The 18,206-nt window shown below is 48.7% G+C and overlaps 1 non-coding gene across 1 annotated transcript; it reads right to left on the bottom strand.

The window, feature by feature from the left end:
* Positions 1–2,562: 2,562 nt before the first annotated feature.
* On the bottom strand, positions 2,563–2,688 carry LOC123650513. Its single transcript, XR_006739381.1, has one exon. It is a non-coding gene; the product is annotated as a U6atac minor spliceosomal RNA (small nuclear RNA).
* Positions 2,689–18,206: the final 15,518 nt, after the last annotated feature.

Raw genomic sequence — 18,206 nt, 5'->3', positions numbered from 1 at the left:
CAGCTAGGGGTGGGAGCCCAGTAAATTGGGGACTGCAAAGCATTGGATGATGGCAGGGGGGTGGGGTGGGGGTGGGAGTTAGGGAGGGCTGCCGTCGGATTATTAATGGCCATGCGTTGACTCAATTAAATCCAGCCTGCTTTTGTTGGCAGGCCTCCGCAATTATGCATCTCATTACGGGCGGCCGCCCAAATGCATCCTGGGAGGAGACCAGAACTCCAAATTAACTTTTCCTGGCGCTGCGGGGGCTGGTTGGCCGGCACTGCCTGCATGACAGCCAATCAGTGTTGGCTCCAAGGAGGGCGGGGTCAACAGAAGGGCGAAGGTGTAGGGTGGGCTGCCCGGCCTGGGATAGGTCTAGGCAAGATAAGCTGAGGACCTGTGTGTCCATCCGGAACATAACTCCCAAACCCACCACATCCCTATCTCCACCAAGGAGACTGCCTGGGTGTTTGGGCTCAGTCTCAGTGGGGTCTGAGCCTTGTCCTTATTCCCTTTGTGGGGGAGGTCACCCCAACAGTGAGCACAGAGAAGCCAGGTGCCCTTGGCAGCCCACCTCCCATGCATGGATGACTGGGACTCAATCAACTTGACTACAGGATTGCACCAAACCCACAAGAGCTGTGGGAAGTAAGGGGTGGCAGTGCAGAGAGGACATCTTCTGGATGTGGGGAGACCACTCTGGAGGTTGGCCAGCCTGGCTTCTGCCCTCCTGGGTGTCGCCTGTGTGTTAGGGTGTGATGTTTGTGTGTGTGTGTGTGTGTGTGTGTGTGTGTGAGCCTGCTCTCAGCCTGCCTCTGCAGTTACACCACCAGTATAAAGCGCTTCATTAACCTGTCAATCAAAGCCCGCTTCTCTCTAGCTCTCATGCTCTGCCCTGCAACAGTCCATGCTATGTGTGCTCCTGCATGTTATTCCATCCTGGGACCATTTGGCATTGCCCAGACTCTCCCTACACAGGCATGGCTCCTGTTGCCTCCCCAGGACTCCCTAAACATTCATGCCTTGCCCAGAAGAGCCTGGGGCCCAGTGTTGCCTGTGTGTGATACATGCATATGTAGAACATTATCTTATTATGTGTGGGGCCTTATTCCAAGCCATACATGCATGAGAGATGACTGTTCTAAAAACTAAGGCACCTTGGACTAGTATGAGGAGGTCTGGCTCTGAGCTGTGTGACCTTGGACTCATCACCTTCCCTCTCTGGGCCTCAGTGGTCTCTCTGCCTTAGGCAGTTTGGTTTGGACTAGAAACTAGACAATCTCTGATGTTCTTCCTCCTTTCAACTTTCTGAGTTCGGGTGAATGTGGCTGATTCTTGACCTTCAGAATTGTACACACATGTGTATGAAAGTGCATGTGTCCTCTCCTAGCTGTTTTCCCTCCCTGGGAGCTGACTTGCAGGGGCTGGACCACCGAAGCCCAGAGGCTACTCCTGACCTGGAAGCGGTATGTCTTTCTGAGAGTCCACATGCCACCATCCACTGGAGTCCACTACAGGAACAGACATACTCGCTCACATCCACACCTGCTTGCTATGACCAAACTCCCGCAGGCTGTAGATGTGCATGCCTAATGTGGGCACCTATGCGGAGGTATACCCAAGTAGGTGTGGGCCCAAGCAATGGCCTTCCTTATAGAGGTTTCCCCAAGCACTGAGGGTCCCCTGAGGATCCCAAGCTTCCCAGCTGGAGGCCTGGACTTGCTCCCACCTGCCAGGCCCGCATAGAGGGACGAGGGGCTGTCTTCCATGACAGGGGAGGGCTCTGCTCACCCCACTTGTGGTTTCTTTATTGTGCGTTAATGAAACCCTGTTTCTTCTGGGTGTTTAATTCTTTCCATCTATTATGTTTAGACAACTCATTAACAATCATTCATTATAATTAGACTTCAATTTTAGGCTCCTTTCTCAGGGGAGGCAATGCAGAGCTTTTACACATTTGCATCATAAACAGCTTCCAAATCTCTGGGTGCCACCCCTGCCCTGTCCCACACTAGCAGCTTTCCCTCCTTTTTTCTCTTTCCTTCCCTCTCTTCTGCCCATCCCCTGCTCCAAATGTAGGGGTGAGGGTGGAAAAGGAGAACTGAAGTGTGCATGTAGGATCCCCAAGTCCCTCACTGCTGACTCTAATGTGCCAATGCAGGGGCTGGGCTTCCTTCGAAGCAGATTCTGCCTCCTGCCCACCACGGAGTAGCACTGGGCCATTGTACCCCCATGCTATCCTCAAGAGCCCTCTGGCTGCTGGCTCTTTGAGTGTTCCCGTGTGGATTCATATGCACAGATATCCCTGCCCATGTAGACACACACACAAATGTGTACACCAGATACATGACCACTTAGGTCTGGCAGAGGGAGTCTTGTGTGAGGATTTTTCTTTTTCCAGCTCTAAATTGAGACACAGGTTCCCACCACCACACCCCTCCCCAGTTCCTTTAAGTTTAAGGACTCCTGTTCCTTTCAGGCTTTACTTGCAATATCATAGGATCTCTATTTGATGAATGAATGTTTGTTGAGGGAATGAATGAATTTTAGTGGAAATGACTGGACTCTCTTTTAAAAACAATGAAACAATGGTTAGATGTCACAAGGTAGGTGGCAGTGCCTTAACTGCATGCATGTTGTCCGGCCTAAGGGCCTCTTCCATCCTAGGCAAGGGGAGTGCTAACCTTCTCTCCTTTCATACAACACAGCATGGGATTTATAGTCGGACGGACTTGGTTCCAATCCCAGCTCTATCGCTGACTAGCTGTGTGGCCTTGGCATCTGGTTTAACCTCTCTGAGCCTCAGTTTACTCATCTATAAAATGAAGATAATAATGTCTACCTTGTAGAGGTTTTGTGAGGGTGAAGGGAGATAACTATTTATTTTTTATTTTTTAATTCTTTTTTTTTTTTTTTTTTTTTGAGACAGAGTCTCATTCTGTCACCTGGGGGCTAGAGTGCAGTAGCATCGGCCTAGTTCAAGGCAACCTCAAACTCCTGGGCTCAAGCAATTCTCCTGTGTCAGCCTCCCAAGTAGCTGGGATTACAGGGATGCGCCACCACACCTGGCTAATTGTTCTATTTTTGGTAGAAATGGGGTCTCACTCTTGCTCAGGCTGCTCTTGAACCTCTGACCTCAAGCAATCCTCCTGCCTTGGCCTCCCAGAGTGCTAGGATTACAGGTGTGAGCCACTGTGCCCAGCCTGAGATAACTAAAAATGTAAAGTACCTGGCACTTTATAGGTGCTTGACCTATGGTAGCTATGCTAATTAATACTAGTGAATATTTATATTAATAATTTATGAGTAACTGTAGTAATAGTCCCAGGAAGAGGCCTCATGGGTCATCCTGTGCAACTTCATTTTCAGCAGAGCAGTCTTTCCTACGGCGTCCTCAGTGGGTGCTGCTTGAATATGTCAGTGGTGGGGAACTCGGCACTGTCCCATTTCATTATTGGACAGATCTCCTCAAGAGAAAGTTTTTCTCCAGGTTCAGTTACAAAATGACCCTTCTTGCAATCTTCCCCATTAGCCCCGGAGCTGGCCTCTGGGAATTTGCCTCTTGCTCAGCTGTGGCTACTCCGAGAAGCCCGCATCGGGGAGTAGAGAAGAGGGCGGGATGGAGGGCAAATGCCACGATGGCCTGGGACGATTGACAGAAGGAGGCAGAGAGGCTGATGGGAGAAGCAGGAGGTGGGGCAGGGCTGGACCCTCTCAGAGGCTGTGGGAACCAGAGGGAGCCACAGGAGGGAAGACAGAGACAGAGAGGGGACACCGGGGGAGAAGGATTTTCTATCAACAAAACAGCAGGACAGATTCTGGCTGGTCTCTGGAAACATCTTCATCCGGTGCCTGAGGCCAGCTCTGAGCTCCTTTTAGCTCATTACTGGCAATTAGTCCTCTGGGCCCAGCCTGGGGGAGGGGGACACTATTAGCTCTCACGCTCCTGGACACACACACACACACACACACACACACACCATCAATCAAGTTGACAACTTTGCCCAGGCCTGCCCTCCTTACCCTGCTCTGTGCGTGAAGTGGAAAGCACGTATCTACATGGATATGTGCATGCGTGTGTACCTACATGAAGATGTCACAGGGCAGAGAGCATGAGTGCAGACATCTGGCCAGTGTGAATGTGAGAGTGTGCAAATGAGCAGGAAGTATGTGTGCACTTGTAGGGGATATGTATATATGCACGCTCCATGAAAGAATGAGTGAACATATCACTAAGTACGTGAGGATAGAAATACATGTGCATGTGTTGGGGGTGGGCACTGGGTGGGGATGAGCTGTGTGTGGGAACCTGTGACAATGCCTCGTGGGCTTCCCTGTCCATGAGAATCCTGGCCTGCATGGTTGATACTTGGGGCTGGGTTTCAGGAGAGGAAAAGGAGCAGCCAGATCCTGGGGTTCTGGGGTTCCTGCCTCAGCTCCATCTCAGAAGGTCTGCTCCTTGGGGAGCTCCTTTTTCTGAAGTGGAAAACTAGGACCCCACTGGGGTGATCCCTGGAGGGAACACCCAGAATTTGCTCTTCCCCTCGACCCTTTCCTTCCCAGGTGCTTCAGCGGAGCACTATACAATGGAAACATAATGTGAGCCACATATGCTAGTTAAAATTTTCTAGTGGCTATGTTTTTTTAAAAAGGTAAAAAGAAGTAGATCACATTGATTTTATTTTTATGTTTAAATTTATTTTTTAATTTCTTAGAGACAGGGTTTCTTGCTATGCTGCCCAGGCCGGAGTGCAGTGGCTAGTCACAGGTGTGGCCACAGCTCTCTGCAGCCTTGAACTCCTGGGCACAAGCAATCCTCCCACCTCCCGAGTACCTGAGACTACAGGTACGCACCACGGAGCCCAGCTTAATTTTAGTAAGATATTTTATTTAAACCAATGTAGCCAAGCTAATATCATCTTAATATGCAATCAATATTTTGTGAAGTACTAATAACAAGACATTTTAGTTTTTTATACTAAATTCTTAAAAATTGGTGTGTGTTTTTCATTTACAGCATATCTCCATTTGGACTAGCCATGTGTGGCTAGTGGCCACCATATTGGGCAGGCCTGGCTTGGTTGGTTCCCAAAGGCCAGTGAAGGGTGATGTACGTGGGGTGGGGGGTGTTTGGGGGAGCAGGGAGCAGTCAGGGCTGGAATCAGTGAACTCTTCATTCTCACACTACCTCAGACCCTGCCCTCACCGGCTCTTCAGGCTCCTTTCCTCACTGGCAGTCACAGCCTGGACACATGGATTTAGTTCTGGAGTCTTACTCTAGGAAGTTCTTCCCTTTGTCTCACTGCTGGGCTTCCTACTGGAGGCGACAACTCATTCCCTCCAGTTTTGAATCCTTTGAGCCCCGCATTCTCCTGAGTGCCCCCATCCTGCTTCACCCAGACACTTTGGGGAAGGAGGGGATACATAGAAGCTCATTGGGTGGGGGAGTGGGAGAGAGGGAAGGAGCGGGGCAGGTGTGGGTGGACTAGGAAGTGAACAGAGTAAAAGCAGAAGGTGACACTTCAGCATCTTGGCCCCCTTATCCTTTAGAGTTCTCCCATCTCCTCACCTCTCAGATTCCTTGGGCCCACCTAGACCGCCCCCTATCTTCCTCCCACCCCTTTATTTCCCTCATCCCTCAGCCGCTCATGGCCTCCGCCTCTTGGCCTCATATCTCTGTCTCTCAGCTTCGCAGCCCTTCACCTCCTCAGCTCACTTCCCGCTCCCACACGTCATCTTCCTCTTCTTCCAGGAGCCCCCCAGCCCAGGGTCCTGGCCCGGGGAGGGGAGACCTGCGATGGGGTGTGAGGCCTGAGCCCACAGCGTCTCCAGAAGAGAGAAGGAAGCGGGACCCTCCCTGTCCCCTCCCCTCCTCTTACCCCTCCCCACCCCTCCTCCACGGGGCTGCAGGGATTCCACAGTCTCGGGGCTGGAGGGTCTCGGGGCCCCTCACTAATGTAAGGTTATTGTAATTGATATGAAGGTAATTGATAATGTGTTACGGTGAATAATGTCTTCAATTTTCTGCTAAATCCCATTTTTGTAGCCATCTGGGCTCCTCCAACTGCCCCCCTGGGACGCTGGGTAATAGAGAGTAATTATTCTCAAGTCATTTACTTTTTCAAAGTGTTTAGTGCTTATCTGTTTTACAATTAAAATGGAAACGACCCTGATTCACTTCCTTTCTTTTTTATTTAAATAGCACTCACCCCCCCCCACACCCCCACCACACACTCTCAGTCACACACAACCACACGGGCACACAACCCTCCAACACACACACACACACACACACACACACACACAGTCTCCTTGTATGCGGCAACATGTCCACATTCAAAGAACCAGAAATACATGCACATTTTCTTTGTTAGTCGCACATACAACCACACATATACAACAACTTTACATTCACACAGGGACACAGCCTCAGTGGCATACATGCCCGTTTGCCATTCTTTGGAGTAAGAGCGTTGTGGGTGGGCATTGTGGGGGTGGGCGGGAGCAGTCACCTTGAATGTGTATCTGAGTGTGCAAGTTGATGTTTGGCTATGGAAGGTGAGCATCTGTGTGTACACATGAGTGTGCTCAGAACGTGGAGTTCATATGAGGCTAAAAATGTGCAAACGTAAAGCAATAGTGTGAGAGCAAATGCATAGCCTTGCTTCTGTGTTTGAACATGAGTTATTGGTGTGGGCAGGTGTGTACGGGTTGAGAGTTCACACTCAGTTACACATAACGAAGCTCCCTGTTGTGCAGTCCCAGCTTGGACACGCCGTCCTCAGGGAGAGGTGAGACCAGCTCCAGAGGCGCCTGGCCGTGCTGAGATGGCCCAGGACCCAGACAGAGCCTCCTCCTCAGACCGTGAGATCTGACCTGTTTATTGCAACCAAAAATGTCACAGGGAAATGTTCCGTGCAGTGAGTACCAGGAGATGCAAAGGAAGGGGAGAGGCAGGAGGTGAGACCAGTCCCCTCACCTGGCTCCTCCAACAGTCCCCAGGACTCTTTTTCTGACCCTCCTCTCCACTGCTTGGCCCACTGAGCCCCTCACAGGCCCCTCACTGAGCCCTGGTTCTGGTTGGAGGTGTGGAGGCAAGAATGGTCCTCAGTGACCAGATAGCTTCCTGTCCCTGCCCTGGGCCATTGCCCACCAGAGGTGCTCTATGGCCAGGGACTTCATGATTGTGAGGCACTGACCGAAGCACAAGAGCATACACACCCCGATCCTTCCACATGACCAGGCATGACATCTCTCCACTGTCACACAGGCCCAGGGGAGGACTATTCATTACAATACTTTGGTCTGTCACTTAAGTGACCTGTGGAGAAGAGGTTCAGGGACCTGCTTCCCATTGTACAGATGGGGAAACTGAGCCACAGCGTGAGCCAAGAGGACCATGGGGGCCCACAGGGCATGAAGCCAGCACTGGGCCCAGAAGGCCTAGCTGCTTTGCCCCAACACTGCTGTCCCCAGCGTCTCTAACTTCAAGCTCTTCACACCTTTCACCCATTCTGCTCTGGACAAGTGCCAAGTGGCGTGAAGTTGCAGTGCTCTGCTCTTGGTGCCCAAGACCTCCCACTATCCAATAGGCTGAGCAGGCAAGCTCCTAGGGTCCAAAGGAAACCAGGGGTGGGAGTAAAGCCTAAGCCAGTGGGCGCTATTAGCAGAGCATGCCCACCACCCCAGCACACCATCTGGAAAGGCTGTGGCTTCTGTCTTTAATTTTGTCTTTTTAAAATGGTAGGGGGGCCGGGCACGGTGGCTCACGCCTGTAATCCTAGCACTCTGGGAGGCTGAGGCAGACAGATCCTTTGAGCTCAGGAGTTCGAGACCAGCCTGAGCAAGAGCAAGACCCTGTCTCTACTAAAAAAAATACTAATAAAAGAAATTAGCTGGACAACTAAAAAAAAAAATATATATATATATATATATATATATATATATATATATATACACACATAAAATTAGCCGGGCATGGTGGCACATGCCTGTAGTCCCAGCTACTCGGGAGGCTGAGGCAGTAGGATTGCTTGAGCCCAGGAGTTTGAGGTTGCTGTGAGCTAGGCTGATGCCACGGCACTCACTCTAGCCCGGGCAACAGAGTGAGACTCTGTCTCAAAAAAAAAAAAATCTATAAAATAAAACTTTAAAAATAATAAAATTAAAATGGTGGGGGGTGGTATTTATGGGTGGAGGATGCGCCTTTCTGTTGTTTCTCACTTGTCACATTGTCTGCCTTGGCCCTCCTCCCCTCTCTCTCCGAGTCCCCTTCCATGTGAGTCTTTTTTTGGTCTCCATTTCTGTGTTTTGTCTTGTTTTGTGTGTCTTTTGTGCGCTCCTCCCTCCCCTGTCTGTCTGTCTCTCTTCCCAGTCTCTTCTCTGTCTGTCTGTCTCCACTTTCCGTGGGTGCCGGTCTGTCCTGCTCGGTGTCTGTCTGTCTATGTCTTCCCCTTTCCAAGTCTCCACCGCCCTGCTGGATTTCTGTCTCCGTCTCAGTGTCTCTGTCCTTGCCTCTGTCCCTGCCTCTGTCGCCTCCCTCAGTGCCTCTCTGTCCCTGTCTCTGCCTCTCCCTCGGCCTCTGCCCTCACACCTTCGGAAAGTAAACATTTAATTTTTTTTGCTGTTAATAGATTTAATGTTCATTTGTTGGTAGCCCAGGGGCAGAAACGCGTGACATTTCAAATAATTGTTGTTTCAGGGGTATCCTCTAGAGGGAAATGCGGCAAAAGTGTGGAGAAGATTTAAGCAAATGACTGTGTCAGCTTCTATTTACTCCTGACAGGATCGCCGGGGGCGCGGCTGCGAGATAACCATTAGCGCGGCCGCCGCTAAAGCGGGGAGGCTGCATTGCTAAAGGCTCCGCGGCCATTACGGGAAAGTTAGTGGGAAACATGTTAAATTATCCCCAAAGTGGAGGCAGCGGGGGAGGCGGCGGGGGAGGCGGCGCCCGGGGGAGCCGACGCGCCTCCGCCGGGGCTGAAGCGACGACGCGCCGGGCCGGGCCGGGGACCTCGCCGCGCGCCCGACGCCCACGTCCACCAGGGGGCGGCCGCGGGCGGCCCAGGCCTCAGTCTGCCGGCCGGGAGGGTGGGCGGACGGCCCCGCCTGCGCCTCCCTGCGGCGGCGGGCGGCCCCTGCGCCTTCCTGGCACCTGCAGGAGCGCCCGGCTCTCCGCCGGCCCACAGAGCGATGGGGAGGGGGATGCTGGATGGGCCTGCCCAGAGCGGGTCCATGGGGACACAGGAAAGGGCATAATTGTGGGACTCTAGCTGAGGCCTGGGCCTCTCTTTTATGGGCCTCTCTTTTAGGGCCTCTTCCTGTCCTTAAAAGGCCCCCCAGGTGTGTGCAGGTAACATGCTTGCACGTGCCAATGCCCGGGTTTGTGCAGCACCGTGAGACAAGACCTGAGTTCACTTCTCAAATCTGCCCTTAAGTAATTGGGTGGCCCTGTGCAAGTCCTCTGGACCTCAATTTCCCCATTCGCAAAGTTGAAATAATAAGATCTGCCCCACATACCTCGCTCCCTGGGGATTAGTTGAAGCGATGAGGCCATGTAAAAGTTACCTGAGAAACCATTAAATGCAGTACAAGTGACAAGTATTGTTATTATTGGGTATTAATTATTATTAACCTTCTGCTGAGTCCACAGGGAATACCTGTGCACAAAGGCCACCAGTGGATGCAACAGTGTCTGGGAAACAGGATCCCAATAACCGTTCTCCCTGAGTTTGGGGCTCATCTTTCCCACCCCTCCTAGTTTTGCTCCTGTTGAGCCATACCTGGGGTAAATAAACATCTGTGGGTTAGCCTGAAGGAGGAAACAGTGTTCTAGGCTATTCCCTCAACAGCCTACTTAGATTACAGCACACCTGGACCAGAGCACGAGCAATACCGACTGGGAGCCCTGTCCTGGGGAGGGGTTGGGACCTCGTGGGACAGGAAGGAGGAGGAGGAGGTAGAGGGGACTACCTTTCCCCTTTTGGTAATGGTATCCACAGACTGAGTTTCTTCCTGTCTTTCCTTTTTGAAAAAAAAAAAGCCCTTAAATTTATTGAGATTGTGACATCATTTACATTACATTTTAGGCCTTGAAATGCAATCTGTGGTGCAATGGCAAGTGAGTGCCTTGAAGACCAATAAATTCACCATCTCCAATACATTGTCAAGGTTCCAGAAGCTCTGAAGTTCCCCCAAATTCACCCAACATTTTTGAAGTTTTCCTGAGCATCAGACCTACTAGATTCAAAGGAAGATCAGGACTATGTTTGCCTTCACTTTCCAGGAGGGAACTGATGTCTGCAAACCATGGCAGTGCCTGGTGAGTGCAGAGATAGAAGCATGTACAAAGTGGTGCATATTCAAGGGGCAGTGGGGACTGACTTCCTGAGGACATCTGGATGGGTTTCTTTTTTTTTTTTTTTCTCCCGCCCCCCACCAACTGGATGGGTTTCTTACAGCACCTAACATGGCATTTGATCTGGAACTTTGCAGGATGGGGCAGAGTCTTTACCAGGAGGTAGAAAGGGGATATTACTACCCATAATAGTCCATGTTACTCCCCCAAACAACAAAAGCATCAGTGATAGTGCTTAGTCTGTGGCAGGCACTGTGGCAGGCACTTCACACTAAGTGCCACATTTAATGTGTCATAACAACTGTCTGAGGCAAATGCTCTTATGTACCTTACTTCATAGATAAGGAAACTGAGGCCCAAAGAGACCCAGTAACTTGCCCAAGGCCACACAACCACCCTGGCATTGAGACTAAATAAAGGTGAATGCCTCTCTCCCCTCCTCCCACCATTCCAAGACCAACTTGGCAAAGAGACTGAATTTGCCTTTGACAAAGATCACGTGCCCCCCTCGTCAACATCTCATTCATTCAACTGTTTTCTGTATGTCTGCTAAGTGTCAGACATTGGGCTGGTACTGGGGGTAGATAAGATGCAGATAATTAGATGTAGACCCTGTCTTCAGGGAGCTCACAGTCCAGGAAGGAAGACCTATACAAGTTAACCAACCACAAAGCAAGGTGCACGATGCAAGTCTGAGAAGTCCAAGGTGCTCTGGGCCAACAGAAAAGGCTCAGACTCAGACATGGGGGCTCAGAGAAGCTAGGGCATGGTTTGGCAAGAATTGAGTCTGAGGAAAAGAGGAGTTTGCCAGCCAAGGAGGTGGGATGTGGAATTCCAGGCAGAGGAAGCAGCAAATGCAGAAAATCAGAGACAAGAAAGAGCATGGCCCTGGGGCATGCCATGTTTGAAGAAGGTGGGGGTGGTGGAGAAGTGGAAACTGAGGAGGTTGCCCAGAGCCAGGTCATGTCATGTCCATTGGGCACACTGAGGAGAGGGAATTGAGCTCAATGCAGTCATATTATTTTCACTGAGTAAAGTCAGGTCAATTAAGGATTCCTCCTTCATACAGGATCTCAAGTCTAAAGGCATCTTTCAATACCTTATAAAAATTAGAAAGTTTTTTCTGTTTATTTTAGTATATGGGCCACCAGCCCAATGGGTGGCCAGCCCAATGTCACCTTAATTCATACGTGGTTTTCACTGGGATTTGGCGTCATATTTCTTCGTTACACTGTATTGTCTCTCCAACATTGTTGGGATTTGCTTAGCTCTCTTCCCACAATGGGAAGCCTTGAGCCCACATGTTGGGTCACAGGCTGGCATGGGGGCACCCAGGGCACAATGGTGGTGAGCTGTCCTGGCTCAGCTCTCCTTTTGAACCTCGGGCTCTGTGTACACTATCTCCCACCACTGTGTTAGTCTGGGCTGCTATAACAAAATACCATAGGCTGGGTGGCTTGTAAACAATAGAAATTTATTGCTCACAGTTCTGGAGTCTAGGAGTCCAAGATCAAGGTGCTGGCAGATTCAGTGTCTGGTGACGTCCTGCTTCCTCATGAATGGACATCTTATCACTGTAATTTCACATGGCAGTAGGGACAAAGGACCTTCCTCAGGCCTCTTATAAAAGGGCACCAATTCCATTCATGAGGGCTCTGCCCCTATGACCTAAGACTTCTTAAAGGCCCTACTCATACTGTTACCTTTGGTGGGTAGGAATTCAACATATGAATTTTTGGGAGACATAGACATTCAGACCATGGCAACCACCATCCTTGAAGAATGTCTCCTTTGGACATCACCAGTAGACTGCTACATGAGGTGCCCACTGAAGGTCAGTTGGAGAGTTAACTGACTCTAACAGGGGACTTCAATTTCTGGAAGAGCTGACAAAAATGGAGCCACAGACAAAATACTTGAAAAGTGGCTACATGGAACCAAAGAGAGGACTGCAAGCTCCCTGGGAGAAGTCACATGAGGAGAGGCTGTCTGTTTTCCCTGGTCCTCCTCCTCTTCTTCCCTGTACGGACATCACAACAGAAAGCACAGGGGAAGAGAAGGGGTGAGAGAGAGCTCACCACCTCTCCCCACCCTAACAGGGGACAGACACCTTCCAGAAGGCAGATTTGGCCTCTTTCTTAAGAAAGAACTTTCCACTCATTAGAGCTGCCTGAAACAGAAGAGGCCTACCTTAAGAGAGAGCGAGTCTCCTGGCCTGGAAGTGTTTAAGCAGAGGCTAAATCTCCCCAAAATGGGACGTTGTGGGGATGAATACCTTGGCTTCTAGAATCACCTGCAGCCCCAAGACGTTCTTGCCCAGAGGAGAATGATTTCAGATACTTTCAGGAGAAATATTTTGACCAAGAATGTTAAAATGATTCAGGCTGGACACAGGGAACCCTTAGTATAGACACAGGGTCGACAAAAACAGAGGCAGCCTAGGTTCTCCTCCCCAAAGGATGTCTCCCCTCCCCTACTTCCAAGCCCACAGGTCCTCCAAGTGATCCCCATCTTCTCACTGTGGTTCCAAAAAATGAACACAGATCAGGCAAGGGGGCATGCAGAGGGAGGAAGCAGACACAGTTTGTAGATGCAGGACACTTGGTATGTCACCATCAAGTGCACTGTCCCTCCTAACACTTCTGATGTGTGGATTTAATCCTGGATAGTTCCTGGGGGGGCCAGTGCCTTGTTCATTGTTGTGCCCTCTCTGCCAGAGACTGACATGGAGAAGGCACACAGAAAGCATCTTTCTTTCTTTCTACTATCTTAAAAAAAAGATGTATATTCACTGTAAAAATTGTAAATTATATAGAAAATATAAGGAAAGCCAAAAATAAAGCCCACTAGAGTCACACAACCACTATTGCTATTTTAGTGACCATCCTACCAGACACCTCTTTTTGCCTTTAAATAAACATTGATACAGGTGTGCAATATAAACAGAATCAAATTCTATGTTCTGTTCCAAAATTTGCCACTTTAATCAATAACATAGCATGAATACCATTTTGTTTCAACAAACACAGAACGATATGATTGTTTTAATGGGTGTATTATAGTCCACTGTTTTATGTGCTGAGCCAGTTTTCTGATGATAGACGATTAGTTTGCCTCTGGTTTTGCACTATTTTAAACACCCTGAGATGAATGTGTTTGTGGACAGATCTTTCTGCACTTGTACAATTATCTCCTTAGGGCAAAGTCTTAGAAATGGAGTTATTGGATCAAAGAAAATACACGTTTTACATTTGGGCACACTTTGTCAAACTGCCTTCTCAAAGGATGTACCTCTGTATATTCCTATCTAAAGAGGGTATTGTTAGTCCTTCACCCCTGCTTAAATGAATGGGGACTTTCTTTAAATACCAAACAACAAGAAAAACTGTGATTCTTCAGACCAGTTTGTGTATGTGCATGTGTGTATGAGATTATGAAGGTCTAGGTAAGCCTTGTACACAAGTATGATTGTATATATGTCTATATTCTCTATGTAAACACAAGTCTCTACCACTTAAGCAGAAGCTCTGCATGAATATTCTCAAGAAAGGATTGCACTCCCACCAAATCCTCCCCTGCCACCTCAGTGCCGGGAAGAGGTCTGTTCCAGCCTCCCTGGTCCCGAGGATATTCACACATTGTCAGTCTTGCCATTGCCTCTGAAGTCTTCTGACCAAGGTCATTAGGGAGAGTGAAGGGAGGGAGACTAGACTGGGTTTGCCTACAGTGGGACTTGATGTGTTGACCCAGACTTTCCTCAGAAAGTGCCTCTGACACCACAGCTGAGGGGCATAAGACTGTGTGGTAGAAACAGTGCCCAGGTCATCCCAGCTCACTAAGTCTCAGGTGGCTGATAGGTCACTCCAGAGGCCCCCCAAAGGGTAGGACAGGGGGAGGGTAATATGGCTGAGGCTCACCCTGCATATGGTGCCTACTTTGCAGAACCTTCCACCACTCCTGTCTGCTCCATCAGCATCCCTCACACACGTACCACCTCTGCACTCACCGTTCACATACAACCCCACATACACTCTCATTCTCACATAATTTGACTGTAATAATTTTCATACCGTTACGCTCACATCCCTGCTTACAATGCATCCACAGAAATTGATGCTTACACGCACTCACCTACGCATACATGCCCAGTCACCCAATAGTCACTCCTGCATAGTCTCACACTGATATATTTCCCAAGGAAGTGTAGTCACAGGTTTCTCCCTGTCATTGCTACTTATGTTGTGGCAACCACAACTCCATACCCTAAACCCCCTCCAGCACTCCCCTCTTATATACTCTCAGAGCCCCACAGAATTCATAATCCTACTTTCACATCCTCCTCAAATCTCTTGAACACATACAGTCACTCAGAGAATCTTATAATTTCATAGCTCGTCTAATCTACCCGCCTTATTTTACAAATAGAATAACTGAGACTCGACCAAGACCACACAATTAGTTCATGGCAAGTTTAAGATGTTAACTCTGATTTCACAACTCCCACAGTAGTGCTCATTCTTCTATGCCAAAGTCTTTCCCTTTCAGTCTTCCTTTCAGCCCCCTATGCCAAGCCCCCTGGACTGACTCCCAGAAACATTCAAATAAAGCAGGTAGCTCTTGAATAGACAGGCAGCCAAATGAGTGGGATAAGTATAAATTTGGAATACAAAAAAAGCCTGCGTTGGAATATTAATTAGCGTTTAGGGTGGTGATAAGGCTCAGAGAGAATGTATATAAAACACCTGGCACAAAGTAATAACTGTGAACACTTATTGAGGACTTACTATATGGTAGGTACTTTATATATTATCTCATTTAAGTCTTAGAATTATTTAAAGTATGGTTCTCTCCCTATCACAGAAGAGGAAGATGAGGCCCAGAGAAGTTAAGTCACTTGTCCAAGGTCACTCAGCTAAGGAATTTCGAGACCAAGATTATACCCTGCTCTGACTCCAAGTCTTGTTTTAACACATTATATTGTGGCTTCTTCCCTCAATAATAAAGGTCACTCTATTGAATCTTTACTCTGTCCGAGACACATAGTTTCTACGCATCTTTACATAGATAAGGAGACAGACAGAGGTTTGGGAAGTTCTCAATGGATGGTATTTTTATCATTATGGAGACGGAGATTCTAACTTCAAAATCAAACTTAGCAGTGTTTTGTCACCAGATAAATTCTTTAGTTCATGTAAACCTTTAGTGGACCTGATATTCCCATTGATTGGCTCATTTCAAATCAACCTTGCTTCCTCATTAATCTGTAATTCCCTGCATTTCCCACCCCAATGCATCACGGGAAAAGGGTCCCTGCTGTGGCCACATGTACAGTTTCTCACTTCCACCCACCAGATGAAGTCATACTCAGGCACAAGTCTTACACACACTGTAAAGCCACTGCAGTTTAATCAATTAGCAAGAACAATAGAGAGTGGGGTCAAAATACCAGGGTTCCAGTTCCATCTCTTACTAACTGTAAGACCACAAGCAAATTACTTTCCCTGCCTCAGTTCCTGCATCTGCAATACTGGAATAGTGAGTCCTTCCTCTCAGTATTGTTCTGAGTTTAAAATGCTGTACGATATCATTATATAAGAGAAAGCCTAGCACATAGTAAGGCATTCAAAATTCACCACCCAGTCTAACACACAGAGATACAATACAAGCACTTATACTAACCCAAGCAGAGACAGCTGCACAAACCTGTAGACAGGCCCACACAACACACCAGGCTATAGACATGCTCAGGTCTGTTGTGATGGGCTGTCAGAGGAGTTGAGAAAGGGGCTCTTAAGTAACCTTGGGAAAGTTCCTTACCCGCTCATTTTAAGAAAAAAAATTAGCAATTAAAGACTTTTAAAAGCTGTAACCACAATATCACTATCACACCTATCAAAATTGGCAATCATTCCTTAATATCATCAGATACCCACTTCATATTCAAATTTTCCTGATTTTTTCTTTTTTATTTTTAAATTTGGTTTGTTCAAATAAGAAATCAAACAAGGTCCATCCAATGATGTATTTTATTGTTTTTCTCTTTCTTTTATAAAAATTTGTATGAATCTATTTTCCCTTTGAAGAACCTGGGTCATACGTCTAGAACAAGGTCCCACATTAAGAAAAACATTCACTTTAATTTTTTTTTTTTTTTAGACAGGGCCTTAATCTGTTGCCAGGGCTAGAGTGCAGTTGCATCATCATAGCTCACTGCAGCCTCAAACTCCTGGGCTCAAGCGATCCTCCTGCCTCAGCCTCCCAAGTAGCTGGGACTACAGGTGTGTGCCACCACACCTGGCTAATTTTTAAAAATTTTTTGTAGAGTTGAGTTCTCACTCTTACTCAGGCTGGCCTCAAACTCCTGGCCTCAAGTGATCCTCCCACCTCAGCCTCCCAAAGTGCTAAGATTACAGGTGTGAGCCACAGTGCCTGGCAAAAATACCTATTTTTAATGTACAAATAATACATGCATATATTCTTCGTTGTAACAAAAAAAAAATCGGACACTACAGATAAAGTGAAAATCTCCCTTGGCCATGGGCAACTCCAGCTCTTGAGGTCTCAGTTTTCTTATCTGTAAAATGGGAAAATCTCTCTTAGGGTTGCTGTGAGAATTAAATTGTATAGAGAGAGCTGGAAGCGCTTAGCTCATTGCCTGGCTCACGGTAAGTCTCCTGTAATGATTTTTAGTCATTGTTAGGATCCCGGCAAACGCAGAAGAGCCGCCTGGCCCTGTGCGTGTTCAGCACCCTGGACAGAGGTGGCGGCGGCCGGCGCCCTCCCCGCCAAGCCCCCGCGCTCCGGAGGATCTGTAAATAAAACCTCCCGGCTTCCGGCGGGCCCGTGCAGCCGGTGAAGGGGAAAGAAATGCGGGATTTTCCGAGCCACTTTCTGCGCCTTCGCTTCTGCCCGAGACAATTACTCGGATACGCTCGGGCTGGCCTCTCCCCAGACCCCGGGTCGTTTCAGACCTGCGCCCCGGTCCTTGGGCAAAAGCCCGGCCAGGCAGAGATCTAGAGCCAGTGCCTCAGCCGGGATACAGAATAGCCAGTGGGGAGGACCCTGGAAATCGCCACAGGAGCCCCCTGGGGACCTCCATCCCCCACGTAACCGCCACTGTCCTTGGGAGCGGAGGGTGGCGGTGCGGGGCTGGGAGAGCCGGGTGGGGAGAGCTGCCTCCGGAAGCCGGCCCAGGGCACAATTAGCAGGGAGCGGAGACGCCCGCGAAGGCTGATTTAATTAGGTGACACGGTGCCAGGCTGGGATGCGGGGGGAGGGGAGAGCAGGGTCAAAACATTTTGTAAAAATCTGTTTCACAAACGCTGCTGCTCCCCTCGGGCCAGAGAGAGATTACTGCGTCTTCGGTGTCGATCAAGGCTGGCAAGAGGCGGCCAGGAGCGTGGGGGCATTTCTTTCTCCTCAGTCTCTCTCCTTTGTCCCGTTCCCCAGACAGACCCAGGAGCCCTTAGCTCTGCTGGAGTGTGGGCGTGGGATGACCTGGAAGGAGACCACTTTCACAACCGGGGAACAAAGTGCTGTCTGTCTGATGCGTCCCCCCACATTCACATGAATAATATTAGTGGTAGTTGTAGGAAGCACCTACTTGCCAAATAAAGTTACAATGTGCTGAGCAGGTGCTCTGCTGTTACCAGCTGTCTGATCGTGGTTATTTATACTCCGTGCCTCGGTTTACTGTCTCTAAAACAGTAAGGACTCTTCTAGAGTTGATGTGAGGAGTAAAGGAAGCAGATATGTAATAGCAAGCACTTAATAATGATTTATTGTTGCTTTTATTACTATCATATTATTACTATTAGGTGCCAGGCTAGTTGTTTGACATCTTTTGTCCCTAAGTCTCACAACAATT

Source organism: Lemur catta, chromosome 14 (genome assembly GCF_020740605.2).
Source record: "Lemur catta isolate mLemCat1 chromosome 14, mLemCat1.pri, whole genome shotgun sequence".
NCBI lineage: Eukaryota > Metazoa > Chordata > Mammalia > Primates > Lemuridae > Lemur > Lemur catta.
Note: the sequence above shows the minus strand (reverse complement) of the source record. Positions and strands in the feature narration are given on the sequence as shown.